Source organism: Benincasa hispida, chromosome 11, assembly GCF_027475165.1.
Source record: "Benincasa hispida cultivar pf3 chromosome 11, pf3_genome.v1.1, whole genome shotgun sequence".
Taxonomy (NCBI): domain Eukaryota; kingdom Viridiplantae; phylum Streptophyta; class Magnoliopsida; order Cucurbitales; family Cucurbitaceae; genus Benincasa; species Benincasa hispida.
Genome location: NC_143488.1, coordinates 3254544 through 3279744, shown reverse-complemented (window position 1 = coordinate 3279744; position 25201 = coordinate 3254544). Strand labels below are relative to the sequence as shown.

At 39.1% G+C, this 25201-nt stretch overlaps 1 long non-coding RNA gene across 7 annotated transcripts; it reads left to right on the top strand.

Moving 5' to 3' along the window:
- Positions 1-17231: 17231 nt before the first annotated feature.
- On the top strand, positions 17232-24554 carry LOC120090136 (uncharacterized). 7 transcript variants are annotated; one of them, XR_016524297.1, is made up of 7 exons: positions 17234-17844; positions 18604-19013; positions 19117-19180; positions 19273-19357; positions 19452-19593; positions 21748-24198; positions 24306-24554. It is a non-coding gene; the product is annotated as an uncharacterized LOC120090136 (long non-coding RNA). The 7 variants fall into 7 exon arrangements; XR_016524295.1 differs by having other exon boundaries at positions 17232-17844; positions 18604-19180; XR_016524294.1 differs by lacking the exons at positions 18604-19013; positions 19117-19180 and having other exon boundaries at positions 17251-17497; positions 17728-17844.
- Positions 24555-25201: the final 647 nt, after the last annotated feature.

Below are 25201 nucleotides of genomic sequence, written 5' to 3'. Positions count from 1 at the left end.
TTGGCCTTTCTTGTCTCAATCCCAACTACTAGTTCCCACTGAGAACATTTGTATTGCTATAATCATGCTGACTAATATGCAACTGACTGAACAGGACATATGGTCGGGTCGTTCACCTCTAATGTGACACATTTCCTTCCAGTTATATGATCAACGGGATTAGTTGTCCCTCGAGCGACGTAACTGCGATGAAACATAAAAAATATTTCGTTCGTAGAATAGAAGGTTCGTGAGTTCTGAACGCATTACAGACGACGAGGTCATGCCCGACCCAAAGGACAAAGACAAGGGAGCAAGGCCTCGATGACTGGAATTCTTGCTTCTTCTTCCCTAATCCTTATTCTTTATCCCCATCTTCGCCCAGACTAACGGGGCCTTATGGGGAGAGTGGAGTGGACCTTATTGCAGACGAATCCATTTTGTTTATTCATTCTCAATTATAACAATATCGATTGTTTGCTGGGCCTAGTTCGATTCCAGCTCGTGACTCTCTCTTCGAGCATTATGCTGAAAAACATCATTAGCTCTTTGTCTTTCTAGCCATTTTCCTTACTTCGCCATACCGACGAATGGACTTACTGACTAAGTCACTTAAGGTTTGGAACCCTTACTGAGCTTTCTGCCTGCCGACCATTACATAAGCCGCTGGCGTCGAGCTTTCTCCGCCAGCTTCCTTTTATTCGTTTCGCGATTCCTCTGTTAGTTGTGCTAGGCTGTCTACGTAATGAACTACTGATCTAGCTCTTTTTCTTTTTATATTCTATAAAAACTAATGCCATACCACCTTCGACAGGTGAACTAGAACCACTGAAAGGTAGATTGAATCGGAAACTCAGTCTAGCGGATGTATTCCGCAAGATTGAGAGAATATGGAGCTTTAAGCTCTTAGATGCATTAAATTATCTTTCCGATTGTCATCAAACAAAAAGGGGTTGGACTAGACCAGCTAAGAGATAGATTCGAGATTCCAGATGTGACTGCTGTTATAGGACAAAAGACCGGGAAAAGGAAAGCTCGGCAAAACTTCAAGCAAAAGAACAATTCTGCTTCAAAGCGCGTGCTTGGCTTAAAAAGCTTGTCGAAGAGGGGATCAAAATGATCAAAGTGGATGCGAAAGCCCAAACTTCCCATATTCTCATAGCTTTTTATCCATCATGCTAGCGAAAAAAGTGAAAGTGCGACGGGCTCCTCCATGAGAAAAAGGATTCCTTAGTTATCGTTTTATCGGGAGACTTTGGATAACGCGGCATTTATGGTGTTGTCTGAGTCGCACAAGAGTCTTACCATAGGGATGCAAACATTTATTGTTCGACCATGGGGCGTATTCGACTCTTACCTAATTCATTCTATTGAAGCGTTACGTAAAAAGCTCCTTCTCATGCATGTCGAGGCTCTTGTGCTGAGATTGACTTTGTGTTAAGGTTTGTTTTCAGGGTCCTGAAGGAATAAAAAAAGGTGCTAAACTGCTTTTTCATAGTCCTCATTGGATTGGTTAATTATGGGTGTCCCATCAGGTTTTCGAGAGCTGAAACTCGAACGGACTCAATCGGAGTGGAAGCAAGAGCACATATTCTATCGCCGAACATTCTTCTTTGTTATATGTCTTCCCAAGAAGTCAAAAAAAGAATATAATGCTAATAGGCAGAAGAAGAGATTCCCTGCTACTGACTCTAATAAGATAATAGTCGTACCGCAGAAAGAAGGTCAACCTCACCCCAGGTAATCACCGCTTTCTTCCCCTCAGGTCGGTCCGTACGTCCTTCTTTAGTTTAGGAGATTTTTTAGTTGAGCAGACCTCTTCGAGTAACTTACCATGAATCTTCGATACGAGAGCCCCCTATACGGAAGGAGACTCTATTTGGTCAAAGTCATTTTCCACCAAGCGTGGGGGTCTATAACTACAATAAAAATACCCATGATCTGGTGCATGAAGCAGTTGAAGTTGATGATTTGTTTTCCAATTTTGCGTCTGTCTGTGTGACAAGTATGTAGGATCCGATCCACCTTAAGCTATGGGAAAAAGAGAAGGAAAAAGAGCAAAGGATTTACAAGTCTGCCCTGGCTTCGATGATTAACCCTTGGCACATTTAAGTTTTGATCTTCGGACGAAGGCCCTTTCCTTCGCACTTGGCAAGTGCTTCACTTTAGCCAAGCTTACAGCTAGCCTATCGGTGTCAGCTAAGCTTTGATCGCGACTGCTCATCAGCTAGGCCTAGATCTGACCTTTCGATGGAGATCGTAATAGCTCTGTCTTAGTTGACTTTCTAGTTTGACTGCTTAGCTGCCGGGTGGTTAGGCATTTGGAACAGATGTAGTCCCAGCTCCCCGCCGCCTTATTTCGTCACCCGAGATCCAAGTCAGCACCGGTAAAGATCTCTTTCTTCCTCACGGCCGGGCTAGCTTGGAAGTTCCATCTTCCTAGTTATATCACTAATCTTTTAGATCAAACTCTTAAAGAATTGGAAGGCTTAGTATATTGCGATGTGTGATTTGATCAAAATTTGGATTTTACAGATTCAGAATGAGATGCACATTTGTATTCTGCTTTATAGAGATCTTGGCTTTATGGTGTTTTGTTTGGTCAGAGGAGAAAGAGTGATGGATCCTGAGCCAAATCCTTTTTCCGAAAACAAAAAAAAGGGTAGGTGTAGAGACTCAATGGAAGCTGTTCTAACAAATGCGAAAAAGGGGCCCGATACTGAAACTAGAAGAGTGACCAGTTGGTTCACCAAATCCTGACCCAGCGTCCCACGTTCTCCAGGTCCGAAGGGATTCAGTGCCCAACTACCGACTCCTCCCGGAATTGCATTACCGGAGCTGAGCCCGTTGACGAAAAAAAAAGAGCTTTTTTTAAATGCTTCACTTCTCTCCGTATCTGTCGACCTCTATTAGGTTCTTATTCAAGGGAGTTTAGTTTAAGGCTGACTGTTGGGAATCATATCAGATGAAGCAAAGACATACCTGATTGAAAATGGAGTCTCGCTTTGATGTTGGGGAGATCCATAGATCTGTATAGAGTCTCGCTCATATATCTCGAGAAAGAGTACACGCGCTAGCACTATCTCACTTCCGACGATCTAATTTTCTTTGCTGAAGCTAGTCTACATTCAGCCCTTGGAATTTCCTTTTTATGTCTATTTTAGTCGTTGTTCTCAAGGAACCTTCACCCGAATTCCTTTCTGTATTGTAGTCGCTACGCAGCTAACAGCACGAGGACGAGGAACGAAGTAGTGCTTTTTCTTTTTGGGCTCTGGTACCCCAAGCCATTCTTGAAGTGGACCCGACCACCGTCCAACATCCCAACAAAGCAGCAATGCGGAAAGAAACCCAACTTGATAGCCTTAATATGCTTTGTTGCCTGGAAGCGGAGGTCCTGCACTGATACACCTGTAGATCGGGGCGGTCGAGACGAGAAGCCGGATCAATACCTGCAGAAGATGGTGAAGGTGCAGATAGCTGTAACGTGAGCAGTGCTTCGCTTCTTATCCTTATATAGGCTATACCCCGTGTTGAATGAAAAATTTTCCCCCATTCAATTTGTAGAAGTAAGATTTTGCATGGCTTGCTCTTCTAAATCAAATTTTGGCCTGCGTGCCAAACTCTCGTCCCTCTCGCTGACGCTGGAGCAACTCTCGTCCCTTGTGCTTAAGAGGAATGGTTTAAACAGCCTTACAAAACCAGCTGAACCTGAAAGTCATGGCCGAATAGCTTCTCGTTAGAACGTTTAGTAAGGACTGATATAGCCAGAAATCTGCTATTTCTTCGTATGCTTTTGTTTTGGCACCAGCGTCAAAGGTTTCAATAATCCATTAGGAGTCCCCTCACGAATGAATGTAGGCTATCTATTATGTTACAATAACGAATCATTGGTTTAACTGAATAACTAAATAAAATAGATAGACCCCTCTCTTCATCTTAGGTCGACGTGTGTGGTATGAATTAGCTTATTGATTCTAATTCACAACCTGACATCCGACGATTTTTTGATTTGAGAGCAGACTTTCTTTTGTGCCAAAGAGAGTTAGAATGCGCTTTAGTTCACAGGTTGGGCAGGAACCACAATGAACGGGACGAAAAAAGTTACACAAGAATATGACCAGAGATATATATTCTTCTTCGTGCACTGTCGCGTAAGATCCTCGAACCTACCACGACCACCATCCGTGGCCTGTTTTCATTATCTTCCCCGCCTGGGTTCGAAACCCAATATGAAAACATATCCGCTAACCCTCAGGTATTTCTCGAAAGATCCTTCTAGCTTGCGCAACACTAGGTAGACCCGCCACGATGTTGTTCTATGGAAGCGGGCAGGCTGTTAGAAGTTCGGCCTCTGAATCGATAGAATGACCATTCTAAACAATCGTAGGCGAAGGAGACAAGGGCGAGGCACCGAACCCTTCGACACCAAAAAAAACCGTGTCGAACTTCTAACAGCCCGCCTGACCCTTGCATCAGCTTGACATAAAAAATGCATTCCTGCATGGTGATCTCGAAGAGGAGGTTTATATGTAGCGAAAGGGATGCCATTAGTTTAAAAGGTAGACTTCTCTTTTCTCGCTTGGCCTCAATTTGCCGATGTGGATTGAAAGGAAGTTGGGAATAGACATAGATCCTTCCGCCTATCCGGAGTGTTCGAAATAAATCAATAGTTTTTTTATTTTTGATTTCTCGATCTGTTTCTTCACTGAAGCGCCATGCGGCTTTGCTTCGCTTTATATTTATAAAAGAGAGAGACCGTTGTCTTTCAAGTGAAAAGCAGACACCGCAAACCGGTCGTTATTGGAGTCATGATTTCCGTAATTTCAAGTAATTGATCCGGGTCTCTTATGAAAGAGTGAAAAAGTGCTTTCGTTGTTGTGGATGTAGAAAAAGCTTGGGATTTGAATGCATGTATTTAATTTATTCGGAACTATTAGAGCGGGCGGCCCCTGCTTCCTCGGGTGGAACTCTAGGTTGAGGAGTTACTCGGAACGATCTACATGAAGAATTTGTCGATAGCTACATCTCGAGTCTCTTCCCTTCGGAAGCACAGCACGAATACGACCATTCTCAAAAAGTTTTTCCCTCTTTCGTAGTAAAAACTAACTTATGCAGCCCACAGAGCGGGGACAAAAAAAAAGAAAACTCAGTCTTTGCTCTTGCTGCGGGTGAGGATGAGGAATTTTTCATTCTCAAAGAGCGACTCCTATGATTACCAAAACAAAGAAAAGGAAAAGAAGACGGATGCTTTCTTTGTTCGGCCAAGTCTGCTAGAAAGAATGTTTTTTTTAACCCGTTGTCGAAAGACCAGGGAAGACAAGCAATCAGTCTTTGAGCGAGGACATTGTCCTTGTATAAGTGCGAGAAGAGACCTTTCCAAGTCAGACGTTACGGGAATCTCTTTCTATGTTAGCGGGAGGGGGCAGGCTTTTCTAAAGGTTCAGATCGAAGATCTTCGCGAGACAGCCCATTCATCTCGAGAATTGCGCGTTAAAGACTACTTGCAGGCTTACTTCTAGTATCTGTGGCGATTTACTATAAGCACCAGCTTCCTTCTTAATGCATGAATCCTAAACCTGCATTCGCACCTTTAATAAAGCAAAGCGAGTAACCTTGGAAGGCCAGATATTGGAATCAATAGGTTTGTTTAGGTTGTTATTCCATTCCAGCGTCAGTCTATAGTGCAACCAGCCAGCTGAAGTACGCAGGCCCCCGAAGAGGGAAGCCCAACGAATGTCAGATGTAAAGCCCACTTTGAGAGTTCGAAGACTACGTTTTCTCAATAATAATGCTTGTTTCCTTACATTAAAGGGACAGATTTCGAGTGAGTGGGTTGCTTCTCCGGAGAAAGATGGGCTGGCACATATCCATCCAATTTCTTTTTTTGCTATTTCTTTGTCTCTGAACTATGAATACTTCTTTCCCTAGAAAGAAGGATATCGTATCGGGTTGGACCCGCTCTCTTCAGGTGATACTAGAATATTCCATCGACTCTTTTGTTTAGATTGTCTGTCTGTAGACGCAAAGTAGTGTGTTTTAATGCATGACTTTCTTTGGCTTTGTCCATTGGGATTGGACATGGACGAGCCTCGACTGGGCCAACATTGATGAAAAAATGACAAAAGAGATCTCTTTTCTTTCTTAATGCAATACAGATCAGAAACAACAGAAAGAGGAAAAGAGTCAGTATTGAAAGACAAATGAAAAAAGAGAAAGAAAGTCTAAAGTAGTGATTTCATGGACTAGACTAGTTGTGAGTAATTTAGTGAGCAACGGCAAAGGAGAGGAAGCAATCCTCCGATTAGAATCATGAGGGAGAATAAAGTCTCCATCAAAAACTGCTTGACACCTTCACTCTAAACCAAAATCTTCCATGCTATCGTACTACCATGTCGTCCAATGAAGCCTAGAAGAAGGTGACTTGCACAGACAACCGAATCCTTTTCAATAGAAAGGAATAGCCAAACCAACCCAGATGGCTGATCAATCTCAAAGATCTTATCGGCCCGCTAATCCCTAATACTTGGAAGTGAACAAGGGTACTTGATTGCTACATAGCTTCATCAACAATAGCAGTGATTTAGGACTTGAGGTAAGGGGGTAAAGAGGAACTGTGAAATCAATTCTCTTTTTTTTTTTTTTTTTCTAAGTAGAGCATTTGTTGGTACTATGAAAACGAAACGTAAAAGAAGTGAACTTGAGCTCAATCCAACAGTGTGCTAGCCTTAAACTTACGACTTGGGAGAGTCTGGGACATTCCCTCATGATGGAACGGCTACCTTCTTTGTGTATTTTTTATTATACTATTTACTTTGATGCTAGAAGAAGAGTTTGACTTTCTACCTCTATGGGGGCATAAACGAAGTCAACGGATTTCCTTCTAACTAGCGGCTGAGAGTAAGCAAGCTACCTTCATTCAACAGATTTGTGGTTGAGTCATCTGCTTGAGACTCCTTCTTTTCTTCTTTGTCGAGGAATTTATTTCTATCTTTTCATACTTCTCTTTCGTTTCTTTGCGATGTGTGCCCTACTTTTCCTCGAAAGGTGGTTTCAACGGGCTTTCATGAATCTCATTTGCGAAGTAGAGCCTTGAGCGGAAGGAGGGACTTGAACCCTCAACCTTAGCCTTGGAAAGGCTATGCTCTACCATAAAGCTATTTCCACCTAGAACTTCAGAACGTCAGTCAGTGATTGCACCATAACAGAGTTGCTTTGCTTTTCTTCTTCGGACACGTTTGGCATGGTGCTAGAATCGCGCCCTGTCTTATCTTATTTTGGGATCGCTGATTTCTTGACTTTCTTTTTGGGGACCTTCTCTTTTTCAGGATCGTCGGGATGGATAGTTGGTCATGGTAACCAAGGCGACCCCTCACGTGCGAAATTATAAAAAATATCCTTTAAGATCAAACAATTCCATCGAATTGAGTAGTTCCGTCAATCCGCTGTTCATCGATAAATAAAGTTCTCTCTTTATCATCTCGTGCCAGATGCAACAAAGGATGAGTCCTTTTTCCTTATCGCGAACCACGGGAACGTCGGGAGCCCAGAGGAGCAAAGCTCGAAGCCCAATTAGCTCATGGACAGCCTCCTCAACCCTGGCGAGTACGAGAGCTTGGTAAGAGAATATCCTCATATTTGACTTCCTCATGGCGAACACCTATTCGTGGAAGAAGTACTGTTGTTTTGAGTTGGATATCACCATATACTAGTGCTAGTGCGGGTGAACTCGATGGGAGAGGAAGAGATCAAATAGGGCATTCCTAGTCTTACTGTGCATTCATGCAGCAAGATCCAGATTGAATGGCCTACTGTAAGGTGAGGCTCTGCCCACCCTTCCATTCTCCTAGAATCCACTCCGGGTCAGTAAGCAAAAAGAGTTAGAAGCACAAGGATTTTCAGATTTTTTGAGCAAGGTAGGTCTCTATCTTTCGAAGGTTATAAAATGTATGTGGTGCGGGTTCATCTCTCTCAAAATTATATGACATCGGTATGAATTTTGTTCTCTCCGGTTCAACTAGGACCATAGGTCCTAAATTTCTACGCGAATCAAAAAGGAAGTTTTCAATCGGAGCCGAGCCAGGAATGGCCGTTAGTGGACACCCACAACTTTTCACCGGTTAGGGAGGCCCCCCTCGACCGACTTGCCGGACAGTCGAGCCGCTTGTCATTTTCGATAGGGCGGGCTTTCCCTGGTTCCGGTTTACCTGTCGAAGGTGGTATGGCATTGGTTTTTATAGAATATAAAAAGAAAAAGATGACCGACTACAACAAGCTCGCAACTCTAATAGAAACAAACGGTAAGCTCTCCTCTGTTCTATTTTGTTGTAATGCTATACCTATGAAAGTTGGCAAACGCTCAAATCCTATTGGATGCAATTTTTTTTCATATATTTTTTTAGTTTGAAATTTCTATATCATGTCAAAAAAGGTATTTTGAATGATTTGAATAAGAGGGTCGAAGTTAGACCGCTCACACTAGTTCAACCTATAGAAAAGATCATCAGAGAGGACATCTAAGGTCTCAGGTAATCTCAGATTTTGGAATATAAAATCACTTTGACCGGACATAAATCAAAAGCCTAATGATAAAAAAATAACTAGTTTGAAAATATCTTCCTGCAGCCTTTTTCTCTCCCTAGTTCCCCTTAAAGTCAAAAAAAGGATTACTAGGAAAGCTAGGAGCACACCGAGAGTTGTAAAAAAAAAAAGAAAAATGGGGGAACAGGAAGATGGAAATTCTCCATTTAATGGCTACCGCTTAACACTCTGGCGCTCTGAATCTCGAAGGTCTTGGTACCAAAGAAGATACTTCTCCTTCCCTTTTCTTCTCTTACTCAATTCAACAAAAGGTTCAGAGATAATCGGATTGTTTTTTTATGCAAAAAATATTTCAGTTGCTACAATGATATGACCAATATAACATATCTTGACTGATTGGTTTTTTAGTTCCAGATAATGCGAAGCGATCAGTTGATTATTAGTTTTATAATTATTAGTTCAGATTATGTATAGGCTGGTCGTAGATCACAAGCTAACCGTACCAACAAGCCGATCAGCCCTCCGGTGCAAAATCAAAACTTAAAACCACCCGAACTTCGGTGTCCAGAGGATCCATCTTTTCGACGGGAATAAAAGCTGGTTGCAGTGCTCCAAACCTTAACCATGTTGGTAGTCCGCCGGATGGAGCCGGACGGACGACCGTTAATCAAAAGCTCAAAAAGGAAGTGAAGGATCAATTCTTTCAGTGCACCGAGCAGTAGTTCCCTATGGCTAACAAATAGAAATTTAGGCCGTAAAAGAAAGGCACCGGTCCACTGGGATTTTGATTTCCTTATCTACGTGCGCACTGCTTCAACACTAGCGAAAAAGAGGTCGGCTTTACTGAAGAAGAAAGATTGTGCATTTCGGGCCCTTCGGGTGTCATATTTTGGTCGAGTTTATCGTACCTCCGGCCCAATAAAAAACTTTAAAGAAAGAATCTTAAACCCCCTCTTCTAGCTAGTTCAGTGGATAAGATGGTTGCGCTCCACCTCACTCAAGAATGGGATGGCAATGGTCCACCGGCATGATTACAATTTTAGAGAGACGCAAAAACGAAAGCCTATGGGGGGATGCTGTATTTCCAGGATTGGATTCCGTATTCGAATGAACCTCGTAATTCGATTTTCATATTCGGCTATGCTTCCTAAGAGTGAAAGTTCATATAAAATGTTAGAATACCGCTTTCCCCTTCCTAAGAGGCTTGACAAGGGGGATCCGTAGGTTTTTGTGAAAGGGATGCCCCGGATCTGATATGTCGTTTGCTGAAAAGAAAACCGAATTCCTCTATTTGATGTCGATTCATCCACACTTCCAAGCTAGAAAAATTCCCATTGCAAGCCATAAAACTAGTAAAAGAGCGGGGCTCTTTTTCTTCCGGGGAGGCAAAGTCGTCCCCTCTACTGATCGAACCCCCTTTCTCGACTGAATGAAGAGGTTAGTAGTCGCTATAGATCGAGGTTAATTAATACGCTCGACCATAGGGAGACTGGAATTCCGCATTGCACTGGCCTGGACCCTCTTTCTCTTGGGCAACAGTGCCCAAACCGTAGTAAATGCTGGCAAGGATGGCCGGCCGAAGCTATGGCTACTCTTTTTTCCTGCACCAAGAACCCGACCATGACGAAAGGTTGTATCTGGCTTATGTCTAGCTAAAGGAGGGCATAGATTCTTGCCATAATGTACTCCTACCTATAGCACCGGCAACCGAAGTCGAGCATACATACGACGATCTTCATATGTGAATAGCCGGGAGGAAAGAAAGGGCGGTAGATGATAATGAAAAAGGGCACCCGCTGAGCAAAGCTGCGAGCCTACCTTTCTCGAGCCTACTTAAATAGCTTACGCCCGTGCAAATCTTGGTATGGAAGTTATGCATGAACGTAATGCTCACAACTTCCCTCTAGACCTAGCTGCTGTTGAAGTTCCATCTGCCCGTGGAAGGCTTTCTGCATTCGGTCAATCTACGCAGAGTGAATGAGTCCCTAAGGAACCCCCGAAAGGGCTGCCATCCGATGGGTACACGAAAGTGATGAAGTTGCTTTGACTACAACAGAAGGTCGGGAAGAGTTTCCACCCCAACCGAATCAGAATAAGGAGAAAAACCGCCCCGATTCCATCTTTCACCCCGATATATGGCAAACATACTCAGGGGGGGGGGACTCTCTGTGTGGGGACATCCCTGGGCCGGAGGCACTGCTGGATGCTTCTGATCAATAGAACAGGAAGAGGAGAAAGCCAAAAAAGAAAGACCACCAAAAGTCACGATGGTTTGTGTGCCTGCTTTTTTAAAATCTGATTGACCACCTCGTCTTTTTTGAAAATTGATTTTCACACTGAATCATGCTTACCTATTGGGCGTTCAGTGTCTGAAAGGTTAGAGATAAAGAGTCAAAATAAGGGGTAGACTGATCATCCTGAAGCAAGACGCGATGTGATACAGTAAAAAGAAAGTTTTGTTTAAATGGTACAGATCTGGCTCCGCACAAGATAATGTCAGAGGCTTTATTAGCAGGATTTGCATTTGGAAGGTCTTGGCGCTATTGTTGAATGTCACGATTTTAGGGCGCCATGATCCTTTTCTCTAGAACAATTGAGGGCACTGCTTTCCTTCCGCTTTCAGAGGTAGGGACTTCATCAATCGTCGCTCGCTTCTTTAAGCTCCGCCCAACCTATACAAGATAAGGTGCTGTTCATTGGGTGTACATTCAGAGATGGATAAAATTTATTTTTACCCTTATTTTTATGTAAAGGATCTAGTGGGTTGGGTAGCTTTTGCTATCTTTTTTTCGTGTGGGTTTTTTATGCAGGTTAATATTAGGGAAAGAAGAGTGAGGGGAAGAGGGGGCTGCCCTCGACCCGATCATCCTAACCAAAGAATTTAGTGAACAGTGCCAAATCTTTCTATGGATTGCTTTTTTCGCTTCTTTCGCCGTCAAAGTGCCTATGGTACCAGTTCATATTTGGTTCAACTGTATATCTCCTTGTTCTCTGTGATCTCTTTTTTAGGCTCTTTGGCCCAGTAAAGTGTTTGGGTTCCAAACCTCACCCTTGATAAAAAGATATTGAAGCAGCTTCATTTCTTTCTGTCTTTCTGTTACTTTGACATTTATATCTTTATCCGGACCGATGGAACTATCAAATTAACATGTCTTTGAAGAGGGAAGGAAAACAACCATGATGTTATATACAACGACTTTTTTCGGAAGGACACAGTTTGGGCTTTTTTTTATCCCACCCAAAAGTGGCAGACTCGAAAGCTGTTGAGTACCCGATGAGATAAAATTGAAATGTGTACATTCCGACTAAATAGACACATTTAACAAACCTGAAGCATTGAAGGGTGTTAGAGAAGGTGCTAGTTTATCAACTCGTTTGGGATTCGAAAAGGTCTTCTTGGTTAGTGGTCCAACACCGTCCGCTAAAATTTTCCCTTTTTTCATGCTGGTGAACCTGGGATTTTTGTTGCATACAAGTATTTTTGTGAAATACTTGGAATAATTCTACCACTTTTATTAGGAGTAGCCTTTTTAGTGCTAGCTGAACGTAAAACTTGGCGAAAAATAAGTTCATACTTTGCTGAGGAAAGAAGCGGCGTAAGCCAGTAGTATAATCGTCGTTTGGTTTGAGCTTCCACCGCCTTCCCCCACGAGAACTGAAAAAGTAATAGACCATGAACACCAGGTAGGGGACGAGAAAGGTAAAGAGAAGGGGCCGATGTTGGTACGTAACAGAGCTGCCTATTCTTTCTTGCCTTAAGGTGAGATAAGTAAGAGACTCTCTTGGGTAGAAAAGAAGCTTACTAGGGTCTACTGTGCTTGTTGGTATGGGAAGAAAAGTCGTGATAGGCCCTCTCCCTTTCTCGAAAGAAAAATGCAGGAAAGGAAAATGAAATATGAAAGAAAAAAGTTGCTTTGGGAGTGTGAGATACGCGGACGGAGCCCTTTAACATGTTTACGAAGACCTCTGACTTATTAGAGAAAGGGGGTTCGATCAGTAGAGGGGATGACTTTGCCTCCCCCCGAGGCCGAGAGAACAAATAGGCGTGAGAAAGAGGGAGAGGGGGGGCTACGAGCCCTCTCCTATTGCTATTCCCGCACTTCGGTAATACAAATTGCAGTTACCAAAAGTTTCTTTAACCATATCCGAAAATCGATCAAACCCGAGAATCGAACCTACGTTAGGATAACCCTTCTTTGAAACACTTTGGTAGTGCTCTTAGATTCGAATCGAAATAATGAATCAGCGCACATGGATCTGAAGAAAGGCGGGAATAAGAGCTCCTTATGGTAGCCAAGCGAGCTTCATTTTGGAGCTAGAAAGCTCGTTATTAACTAATTTTCACAGCATAAAAACATTCCTCCGTTAGTCGTTGTTAATACGAATAACAGAAACTCTGTTGGGCCAGATGGATCCAGTGCATGATCCGTAGGGGGTCTTGATTATCAACAAAATTTCTTCAAACTCTTTCCTCTTTCTGCTGTTCTCATGAGGCAGAGCTACTGCCAAACAGCAAGTACAAAATATGTAATAACCCTCAGTAAAGACTGGTACGATTCAATTCAACATTTTGTTCATTCGGATTTGATTGTGTCATAGCTCTCTCATTCGGATTAGGTTTAACGTTGGATGAACTTCTTTGCATAAAAACCACCGGTAATATATATTATATAATATATATATGAATATTAATGAATTTGGAAACCCGTTCTTCTGACCATTTTTGAAAAGTGCATAGCCAAACCCCCTTGTTGGGGAGCCCTTGTTTGATTTATTCCAAAAAAAGCAGTAGCCTTGTGCATTGATTATCGGGCTGGATATATCCAATATGGCTACTCTTCCTCTTAATGTTAATGTCCTAGAGCAAGAGAGAGAGTAAGCCATCCCATTACTTTAAGAAGGGCCGAATCGAACCTAAATGGGAATGACATGAAAAGTCTTTTTCAAAACCTAGCATTAAGGGCGTTACGATGATATACGAGAGGAATGGAGAAAACCTCGTGATTGGTGTGGAGAGGGGGGGGGGGGGCGAGACATGATCGTGACTTAAGATTCAAGTACCGTTGAAAAGACCAAAGGAACATAGGAAGATCTTTTTATCCATACCGAATTTAAACAAAATGGGATTCCTTATGCAATCAAGAATTTCTTTACTTTTTTTTATTTATAATTTTTTGCATTCTTTCTTTTCTATAATCTACCAGCCCCCCGCTGATTCAAATGCTGTTCTAGAACCAGAAGCAGCAGCTAGATGACTTCGGTTCGCCAGTTCAGGCTAAACTCTTCGCTTTACGTTAGCGGACCCACACACTTATATACCCATGTTAACCAATATCAACATCCATAAATATAAACATATATCTATGCTTTTATTTATTAGTTATCTAGATTAATCAGATTTTCTTTTTAATTCTTTTCATTCATTAAAAAATCGAATATGTTTCAGGTACAGAGGCGACGAGGGGTGCTAACCCAGTCACCCAACCCAGCTGGTTAGGGGCGGGCCAACCATAGGTTTGAATTCTGCCACCTTTCTTGTGGATCATCCTTTTCTTCACATTGATGTTCTGGTGGAAAACACCGCTGGACATGGGATATTGTCCTTTATGGATGCTTGCTTTCTCTTGATATAACCAGATCAAGATGGCCGAGGAAGACAGAGAGAAAACGGCCGTTTGGAGTTGTGTTCGTGCACCTGTACCCAATGGAAGAATGAGTGATCCTTTATTGACCGTAAACGTTTAGGCCCTAAAGTCAGATTTAAAGAATAGTCGAACCGAACCCACCCCATTCAATTCAGGGTTGTAACTGAAGAAGGCACTTGACTTTAGTCAAGAAGGCAAAGACAAAATGGGGCATTCGGGTTCTTCCAAGATAGAAAAGATAGTGATAGAAGAATCGACAACTGCTCCTGCGCTTACTCCAATAAAAAAGAAAGGAGTTGATCTTGACCTCAGATTCATGAAACTGATCATTTCTTCTCCTCTCCCTATTGGTTGATCGTTCCCTGCAACGCAATCATTAAAGATAATCAGTTCGATTCTATTAAGGATAGGTTGTATTGATGACCAAGAAAACTCTTGAGAAGAAGTAAGCTTCAACGCTCCCCAAGACTATAGAGCCCTCATTATGGGGAGGATAAAGAGCTTCTAATGCAAAGCAACCTTTCATTCCCCTGTGTCGTGCTTCTTAATCTGCACTACAACCAATCCACTCTCCGGATCGATATATGATGCTAAACTGAAATCGAGCTCGATCGAGAGAACTTCTTCTGCTCCTCCTCCGAATAAGGAAAGATACCCTATAAATCATTATTGGCACTGCTATCCCATTCCCCTAAGAGCAAAGATAGACGGTGAACCAAGCGAATCAAAAAGCAAAGAATTTAGTTGGTGATGCTTACTTTCTATATCGTCGTAATGCCCTTAATGCTAGGTTTTGAAAAAGACTTTTCATGTCATTTCCATTTAGGTCCGATTCGGATCCCGACCATTGAACAAACTTAGTTGACGAACATGGTTTATGCGCGCCACGCCATTCCACCCATCATTTTTTTACATGGTTAGTGTCTCGAACGAGGGCCTCCGCTCAAAAGCATCCAGCAGTGCCACGTCGGTTTAGAATTCGATTCTCAGGGTTCACTCCTGACCTGACAGAAGCTATGAAACCATCCATAGGGAGGGGCCGAAAAAAGAGATTTGACTCTGATTCACCAGCATCCACTACTGGAAGGAATTTCTTCACTTACCTCCAGCTCTTATAGCCTGATTCTGAGGAGGAAACAGTAGGTAAGCAGCCGTTGAAGCAGTCACAATATATAGAAATTATTCTGGACTTCGTGATCGAGCCGACCTAAGTTTACCCAAATCTCCAAGCTTAGCATTGAACTCTGCATCAAGCAATATATTGTAAGTCTTCAGCAGAAGACATAACTGTAGAGGTTGAAATCAATTTCATCCATTTCAGAAGGGAATACTCCTCCAATCTCAGAGAAGGATGGTTCGTGGCACCAGAACTGTATCTTTTTTGTGTTAGTTGACCAAAGCCGCACCATTACTACTGGGGTGGGGCTCGGCCTCCGATAGTCAACTCATAAGCATAGCTAGGGGAGTCTCTCAGAGGAAGATTGAATCATTAATATTCGTGGAAACCCTGGCACACCGAGCTGTATAGAGGTTGTAAACCGGGCAGACTTGTCGAACTGGAAAGCCTCCAGTCCAGTCGTCTCCTCGAAGTGGCTTGTTAACCATGCTTTCCCTCCCTCAAAACAATGCTTCTCACCAAATACATTTGTTTGCATCCTTCTTTCTCATCATTTTCATAATTACACAATAATTGAATCCAGACCCATCAAACTTTTGCTGAATCTGGCACTGGAAGTTATCCCACTGCTGAACATGAGCTTCGGGAAGGATGAATCGCTCCCGAAAAGGAATCTATTGATTCTCTCCCTATTGGTTGGACAGTAGGTGCGATGATTTATTTCACGAGCGAGGTCTATTGGCATAGAATATTGAATCTTTTTCACGTAAGTGTACAAAGTTTGTTTGTTCATACAGGCAGTGTGATTTGGAGATCTTTTGTTTGCTTTTCTGGTTTACTGCATCCGTAATGATTTCACACATTCGAGTTAATAGTTAATCAAGGCACTCCCAAAGTGGTTGCAGGAATGATACACTTTGGTTACCGGCGAATAAATTTGTTTCCTTTGCTTCCTCGGGTGGAACTCCGGGTTGAGGAGTTACTCGGAATGCTACCAAGATATTAGTATCTTTGGTTTCATATTCAGGAGTACCGTTGAAATACCAAAAAAAAAACGACACAAAATTTCAGTGAACTATTTAAGCTATCAGTGTGATTGATCCAACAAGTACCAAGGCCGAAAGAGCTGGTAAGCTATCTCTCTAAACGAAAGGAAAAAGCACGATCGAAGTTCGCCGAGGAGCCAAGTGACGTGCCTGCCAGCGCTTCTGGCCTATTGGTTGATGATAGGGTTCCTGTTGGTGGAGTTCCTGCCTTTGGCCTTGGTTCCAGTCTCGTCTCGCAAGCCAGCAAGTATTCTAGAAAGAACGACTTGGTTTCATGTAGCTTAGACCAATCAATCGAATATTGATTAATACATAATTGATCGAACACTACTTGAAAATGAAAATGGCTTAGCATATATAAGAGAAAAGAGAAAGAGTGGCTCGTGCATCTTTTCTTCTTTTAGACAAGTCTAGTAGCCTAAAGTAAGGAATTGTCGCTAGCTTCCGCCATATGAATAAAGGAAGATGGTTCCACGCAGCGCAAGGCATCTCTTCCTGCGCTAAGGCATATAATGTCAACGAAATTGGCTGACACTCTTGTCATGCCCAAGTCTTACTGAGCCCTCATACCGAAGAAGCAACCAACTGGATAAGCCAACATATCTGATGCATATGAGATGGCTACGTTGCTGGCACTGAAACTAGAACTAATGGACATCAGATAGGTGTTCTACCCTAGAGAAAGGATTTCTATGTTTTCAGTATAATGCTCGAAGCTAGGATGGATATCTCATAATAGCAATTCGCCCTGTCAATCCTCGGTGAGGTTCCTCTTTTCGGTCTGTGTCGTTCTTCTTTTTTGTCGTCTTTCGAATGTTGGATTTGTCTGGCATGGACTCGATCCTTCACCATTTAAATAATATCATCAAACCAAATAAAAAGAGGGATTTGGACCCAATGAGAAACCATTAACATCTTCATTTTAAGTTGTGGGTCATAGGGAGGTTTATCTAATCATGGGATAACTTCGCCCTCGAAACACAGAACGTACTGAATAATCGACCCATTTGCCAAGCAGAGTCTCCCGAAATCTTCCCTCTTTGCCTTTAAAATGCGGCGTGTTCGAATTCTAATCACTTTTACGCGAGAAAGCCGGACAAGGAGTTTAGTTGGTTGCCGGCAAGTCTCCTGCTGCTCATGGTGTTTCACGATCAGTATTGGAAATCGTGTAGGTTCGTTTGGGTTTGATCACTTCTATCACCATCCATGGCATATTTATTCGTGTTCGTGGAAATTTGTCCGGGTTTGTGTCGCATGTTCTATCTTTGAGTCGTTGCCATCATTGTTAAATGTTGTCGTTGTCGACTAACGCACATGGGTTATTGATCATTGAGGTGAGAGTTTGCTCAACTTTATCTTCATCAATTCTTTCTCTATCATTTTTTTCTCTTTCTCTCTCTAGATTGGGTGTTTCTATGAAGTTTCATCACGAACTAAGGACTGAGTTTGGACGTCATCATTGTTGTTGGTCGATTTCTACTATTTTGTGCTTGTCGGAGATTCGGCCAACTACTGTTGGGTGAGTTTTTGGGCTATTTTTCTTTTGGGTTTTGGTCTAGATGGTGTGGGACATTTTCTAATAGTTCATTTATATTGATTTAAGGTTGATTCAAGGTTTATTTCATGTTCTAGTGAGATTATAGCATTTGCCTAGTGGATTTTTCACGTATTTCATTAAGATTTCAAAGACTTTTAGCCTTTTGTGCTTGCTGTAAAATTTCTGGGTGACCCATAATGGTGTGTTGATGTTTTGATCTATCATATTTAGGGAAAACATGATGATTTGGGCCAACGTTCAATTTGAATTTATTGTTCAAAGGATTGTTAGCATGTGATGCTAATGAGATTTAGGCCTTAGACCTTGAAATTAAAGTTGTTGTGGTGCTTGAGTTGAATTTAACCTTGGCAATTTTATTTTAGTTTTTGGAAGAATGTTACCTTATTTGGCCGAAAGGGGAGCTCTTTTGACAAATTTGGTAATTGATGTACTAAATTGTTTGTCTCTAATTATTGGATTACTATATGATTTTACCTTTCTTCTCACATGCCTTCAACACTACATGATCAACATTATGTGATTTTAACTTTTAGTTGCCCTCTTCAGTTTTCACTTAGGATTTTATATATATATATTTTTCCTTAGCACTCTAGAAAATGGTTGCTAAATATTTCTTGATAATATTATATTAATATCTATTTTATTGAGCAACAATAACATTTTGAGTTGTTTTATAAAAATTTGCTCTTGAAGCCTTTTCTTGTCTTCCTTCAAATTAAGGTTGGCAAAAATTCCCGTAGGGTCGAGTCCCTACCTCGACCGAGGTGAGGAAATCCCAGTTTGATCGGAGATTATAATAAAGTCCCGGTTGGGCACGGTGTGGGGACAGGAAGAGTATCCCTGCCCCGTCCCCATCCCTAATTAACCTTTTTACCTTTTTAATATAAATATAGATGGCGATAGGTCCCCGTAGGGAATCCCGTTCCCGTCCCCGCCTTCAATTGGCGAGGATGGGGGGAAATATCCCCCGTGGGGACGGGGATGTTGAGTCCACCCTCCCCCCTGGTCGCTCGCCCCGCCCTAGCTTCAGCCCCATTGCCAACCCGACTTCAAATGCTTTGATGATAAATTGGTTATGAAACAAGATGCTTTTACAACACAAATGAATTGGGGACGTATTCAAGTTGTTGGTATGGATTAAGCTCTTTTTATGTTCATTTATTATTTCCATTCAACTTTTTATGTTATAAGTTAGGTTTCTCATAGTCGTTACTCTAAACTTTTTATATATAGTCTTTGTTGTTTATAGTTCTGGACTTATTCAAAGTGCTAGGATTAGATTTACGGTGGATTTTGAGTAAGAATACCCCTCTTACGAATATCTCAATTTTGATTTAAGGTTTTTGAATTAAATTCTAATATATCTAAATTTTGTCTTTGATTCTGTAGACTTTAAGGAAGTTGATGTTTGTTCGAGAAATTGAAATTTGGATCAAGTGTTGTAAATAATTTCCACACCCCTTCCAAAATTTAGGTTTGACTATTGTGATTTGATAATAGTTTGAAAGTATGTCCTGGTTGTCTCTATCATGAGTTAAATCCTAAAATGAATGTTGTTTTTTTATTAGGTCTTGCGCAAATCTATTGAAGTGAAGAAACCGCCTAGCAAATTAAGTATACACCGCAACAAAATTGGAATTCCATGACATTAAAACCTGTCAGATTCAAAATTCTTGACAGTTATTTTAAGTCATTGTATCACCTATAAAGGTATGTGCATTAACGACTGTTTTTGAAAAATGTCATAATTGGTTTTCTCATGACAAGACATAATTGTCAACAATGAATAATTATTGACAATTATAAGTTATCATAGTCAAATATATTAATGACACATTATTGTTGTCTTTAATTAGTTCAAAATTGGGTATTCTATAGTGACCTTTTTTTCGTTCAAGAATATATTTGAATCATGACACTTTATTGTCAAGAATATTTGAATCATGATAACTATTTTACGTTAACAAATATTCTATCACGACACATTTTTATTGTCACAAAATTTCATATTTATGATACTTTTATATTGTCAGTAAAATACATGTCTTAATAGTTTGTTATTTCTTTGAATCTTGTCATTACACACATGATTCCATCATCAAATATCTTATTTTAACACAAAATCGATACAAACATAAATAAGAACTTTCATATATAAGAATGAAGTTAATAATGTTTTTACAAATAAACTAAATACAAGGAACTATTGAATGTCTCAAAGGGACAAATACAAACAAACTAATAGCCAAACTTAGGTAAAATTTTTACAAAGGAACTAAATATAACAAGATACTGCCACGAGTAACTACATTATAACAAGTTTTTATCATTAACCAAATATCAATTACTTGCTTTGTAGATTCACCACTTCAATGGGTTTGTGCAAGACGTAGTAAAAAACACAACATTCATTATAGAGTTCAACTCAAAGCATCAATGTCAACGATAATCACAACATTCATATATATGTCATTTATAGAATAAAAGTTAAGCAATCACTCTGTCTACTGGTACACGTTAGATAACATGGATATCTCTAATTCCCTCCACCACCTCCAAAAATAGTGTATCAAATATAAACATCATTTCTAATCTATCAATAACAAAGTTTCAACTAATATTCCTAATGTAAATATCTGCATAACTTTCAAGGAGCTTAACTAAGAAGAATCAAGAAAATAACAAAATCTCTAAACAAAATTAAATATATATATATATATATATATATATATATATATATATATATACTGAAACTCATCTTACCATGGCCCCCAATGTTCCAAATAATATCCTAAAAAAGGAAAGAGTTAAAAGACTGAAAAGTACTTTAGAATTCATTTTCCAGAATGATGGCATACTTCAACAAAACAAATAATACCAATATAAATGATATTTGGAGGAAACTGAGCAGAATTTGAAAGTTGTATATAAATGAAATGCAATGAACAACTAGTGCAAGTAGAGAAGCCTGTCGTGTAAAAGCAGCCATTAGTAAAGAACTAAATGGCAACAGAAAAATCTAAGATTTGAAGTATCTAACACAATGTAAAAGCTATTGTTAAAAACTCCCATATTATCATTACACTTGTGACAAACCTTCGCAACTTGAAACTTAATCCAAGCCCTTAGTAGAGCAAACCTAAGAACATGTAAGGACAATAATGATCAAAAGCATAAGAACAAATAGTCTAGAAGCCAGTGATTTACCTTTTCCACATTTTTCACTTCTCATACGCTCCCAATATCCATAAAAATCTTTTAAACAACATATAAATTTGCAAAAAAGAAAAAAAAAACATAAATTTGACTAAATCTAGTAAAGTATTTGGTAGAATAAGAGCAAAAATAGCAACTTAATTTATATAGTTCAGCATTCCTAATAAAGGAGAGAAAAATATCCTTGTTTCTTTGTTGATAAACCTTTCATAACCTCTGAAACCCACAAAGAAAATGAAGCCATTTATTCAAGTTAAGCCTAAAAGTCTTGGGATATATTTTAAGAGTTTTATGGGTTGGATATGACAAAACAAACATAAATAAGAGGAAGAAAGATAGATAAAATTGACCTTGAGTAGTAATGAGCCTATAAACTTAGGCCAAGAACAAGCCTATAACTGCAAAGTTTAAGAAGTAAATATCATAAGAATTATATGTCTATGCCAACAACTTCATTCAGTTTCACCACTAAAAACTAAGAAGAAAACAGAGAGAGACCTACCTAAAAATTCATCCAATTGAAAACTAGAAAATGATGGATTTGATACAAAATAACAAATAAATTAAATGAAATGAAATGACAGAAATTAATAACTATATTGAAATCATGAAATTAATAACTGAATTTATAGGACTTACATCTTGAAGGTAGTTCGGTGGAGCGAAGAAGAGAGAGTCTATGAGGAGGACCTGACATTTGAAAAGGTTAAGGTAATGTGTTGGATCAATAAGATATTGAATCAAAGGTGATAAGAAAGAATAGAAAAGAAAAGAGAATAAGATAATTATGGTGATGCAAATTAGAAGTGTAAAAAGGAGAAGTTGGTTAGATATATTTAAATAATAATATGTTTAATTAAAGTATGGACTATATATGTAGATTATTAATTTATCATATTGGGTTATTTTATGTGATCTAATTAATCAATGCCTAGATTCCTAATTGAGTTTGGACTTAATAGGTAGAAACCTAACGTTTAATGGGAACCTTAATTGAACTATAGTATGGTCTCCGATATACAAAAATAATAAACACTCGATCTTTCTTGAATCTCATCTAGAGAGATCCCACTAAGGCCATCGAGGCTTTGGTTGAGAAAGACTATAGCTATCTATTATCAATCTCAATGGAATCCGGTATGTTATTTATTCTTGATAATTTGACATGAATGATCCTAGGGTTAATCTATTTAATATAGATTTAAAGTAATTATCCTAACAAGTGGTATCAGAGCTCGTTGTTTATGTTAGATTGTCGGCGTATATTCATTTACCATTGATCATGAAATTCAATTTTGCTTTTCGGTAAAGATGGTTAAAGATTTTTTTTTAGAAAAAAAAAATTCCGCACACAGCCAAAGAAATCCATTACTGGCCCATTCAATTTTGCGCTTCAATTTTTGAGTTCTGATTTTGGTACACCATCTTGCAGTTGAGCATTAACTTCAATTTTTGAGTTCTCAAATTTTGTTACACCATCTTACCGTCATGCATTAACTTAATAATGGGAGTTACTGGTTTTAATTTGATGAATTTGATTGGTTTTCAGTCGAAATAGGCTTGCATGTGTTGGTTTCTAAGTTTACTTTGATCTTTGATAAAGTTGAATAAGTAGATAATGGAGTAAACTTAAATCTAATTTTTAAATTAATTAATCTGTGAATTTGAATTTAAAGTTCGATTGATGATTCGAGTTTTAATTAGATTAAACATATTGTGAATTTAAGTTAAATTTGATTAATCATGTTCTGGATTCAAGATTAATTGATCATATTGTGGTTTAAATTTAAATTTGATTGATATTTTAGTGAATTTAACTTTTTATTTGATTAATGATATTGGTGATATCCAGATGTTTTTATTGCTTTAATTGTATTATGTGTATGCAATTATTGAGTGTTCTTTTTCTATTATTTTTGTACAATAATATAGTTATATTATTGTGTCTTATATTTTAGATTGGATTGGTCAAAATAATATGTTACCAAAGTAACCTCTGTTATCTAGATTAATTTAATTATAAAATATAAGATGTTCATATTCATGAATTTATGCGGATAATTATTGGCCCAAAGGAAGATAATTATTTGGCCGGACAATTATAAGGATTGCTCATGTAAAAAATAATAGGTCAAAAGAAAGGCTATTTTTTTTATAGGGTTTATTATTAGTACTTTGATTACTATATTGAAAGTATCATTTACCGCTAGTGTTTTTGCCCAAAGGTTGGATATCAATGTTGTGTTAGGTATATTGTTAAAGGGGCCCACCACATATGTGAAATTATTTTGTTATATTTTAATTATGAGTATTTGTTTTGTTGTTTATTGTATCTGGAAACTTGAGTTCAATCCCCAATTTGAATGGAACGAACTTCAAGGTTTGGAAGGAAAGCCTAGAGATATTTCTTAGGTGTGGATTTGGACTTTGCATTAAGGACTGATAAACCTACTTCTACTGAGGAACAGCTGAATACGACTAATATAAAGAAGTGGGAACGATCAAATCACATGTGTCTAATGATCATTAGGCACTCCATTCTGGAGTCTTTTCGAGGCTCTATCATGGAAAGTGAAAATGTCAATAAGTTCCTTGCTCAAATTGAGAAATATTTTGCTAAAAGAGAAAAAGGGAAAACAAGTATTCTTTTGACTTCTTTAACTTCTATGAGGTATAAGGACAATGAAAACATAAGGGAATATATTATGGAAATGTCCAATATCGCAGGTAAATTAAAGGTACTTGATATCGAGATAAATGAAAATTTACTCGTACATTTGGTACTTATCTCTCTTCATGCATAATTCACTCAGTTTAAGATAAACTATAATACTCAGAAGGATAAATGGAGTATTAATGAGCTTATCTCAAAATGTGTGCAAGAAGAAGATGGGACTCAGAGAGAAATGACAGAAAGTACTCATTTGGCAATTGGCTCTCGTGATAAGAAGAAAAGGAAATTTGTGGATGCTACAAAAGGGACATCTCAGCAGAATAAAACCAAGAAACAAGCTACTGAAAATCCTTGTTTTTTCTACAAATAGGAAGGTCACTTCAAGAAAGATTGTCCTAGGTACACTAAGTGGCATGTAACGAAGGGTAAACTTCTTACTTGGATTTGTTCTGAAGTTAATTTAGCTTATATACCTACAAATACTTGGTGGGTAGATTCTATTGTTACTACTCACATAGGTATATCAATGCAGGGTTGCCTATAGAGCCGACCGCCAAGTGATGCTGAAAGATTCATCTATGTGGGCGATAGCAAAGCAGTTTTAGTTAAAGCTATTGGGAATTTTAGATTATTTTTAAAAATTGGTTGTTATTTCAATTTGAATGAGACTTTTGTTGTACCGTCATTTAGACGGAATTTAGTTTCTATTTCTAGTTTGGACAAATTTGGTTTTTCTTGTTCTCTTGGAAATAATAAAGTTAGTCTTTTTTAAGATTTCAAACTTATTGGTACCGATTCTTTAATTGATAATCTATATGTGCTTGATTCTTTTGCTTCATTTAATAAGATCTTGTTATCTAATTCATGTGGTACAAAGCGTAAATTAAATGAGAATTCTGCTATGTTATGGCATAAGTGTTTAGGTCACATTTCTAAATAGAGAATTTAGAGACTTGTGTCAGATGAAATTCTTGATTCCCTTGATTCAAGTAACTTCGACGTTTGTGTGGAATGTATTAAGGGAAAATAGACAAATATAAGAAAATTAGGTGCCAATAGATGCTTAGACGTCTTAGAACTAATACATATAGACATTTTTGGTCGAATCCCTATGGCTTCTTGAAATGGACAACATTATTTTTATTATGTTCATAGACGATTATTCAAGATATGGGTACCTATATTTAATTCATGAGAAGTCTCAATCTTTGGACATTTTCAAGTCTTTCAAAGCTGAAGTTGAACTTCGATTTGGAAAGAAAATTAAGGTTGTCAAATCTAATCGTGGTGGTGAATACTACGGTAGATATGATGGATCAGGTGAACAATGTCCAGGGCCCTTTGTCATATACCTAGAGGAATGTGGAATCTTCCTGTAATACACTATATCGAGCAAACCCAACATGAATGGTGTAGTAGAAAGGCGAA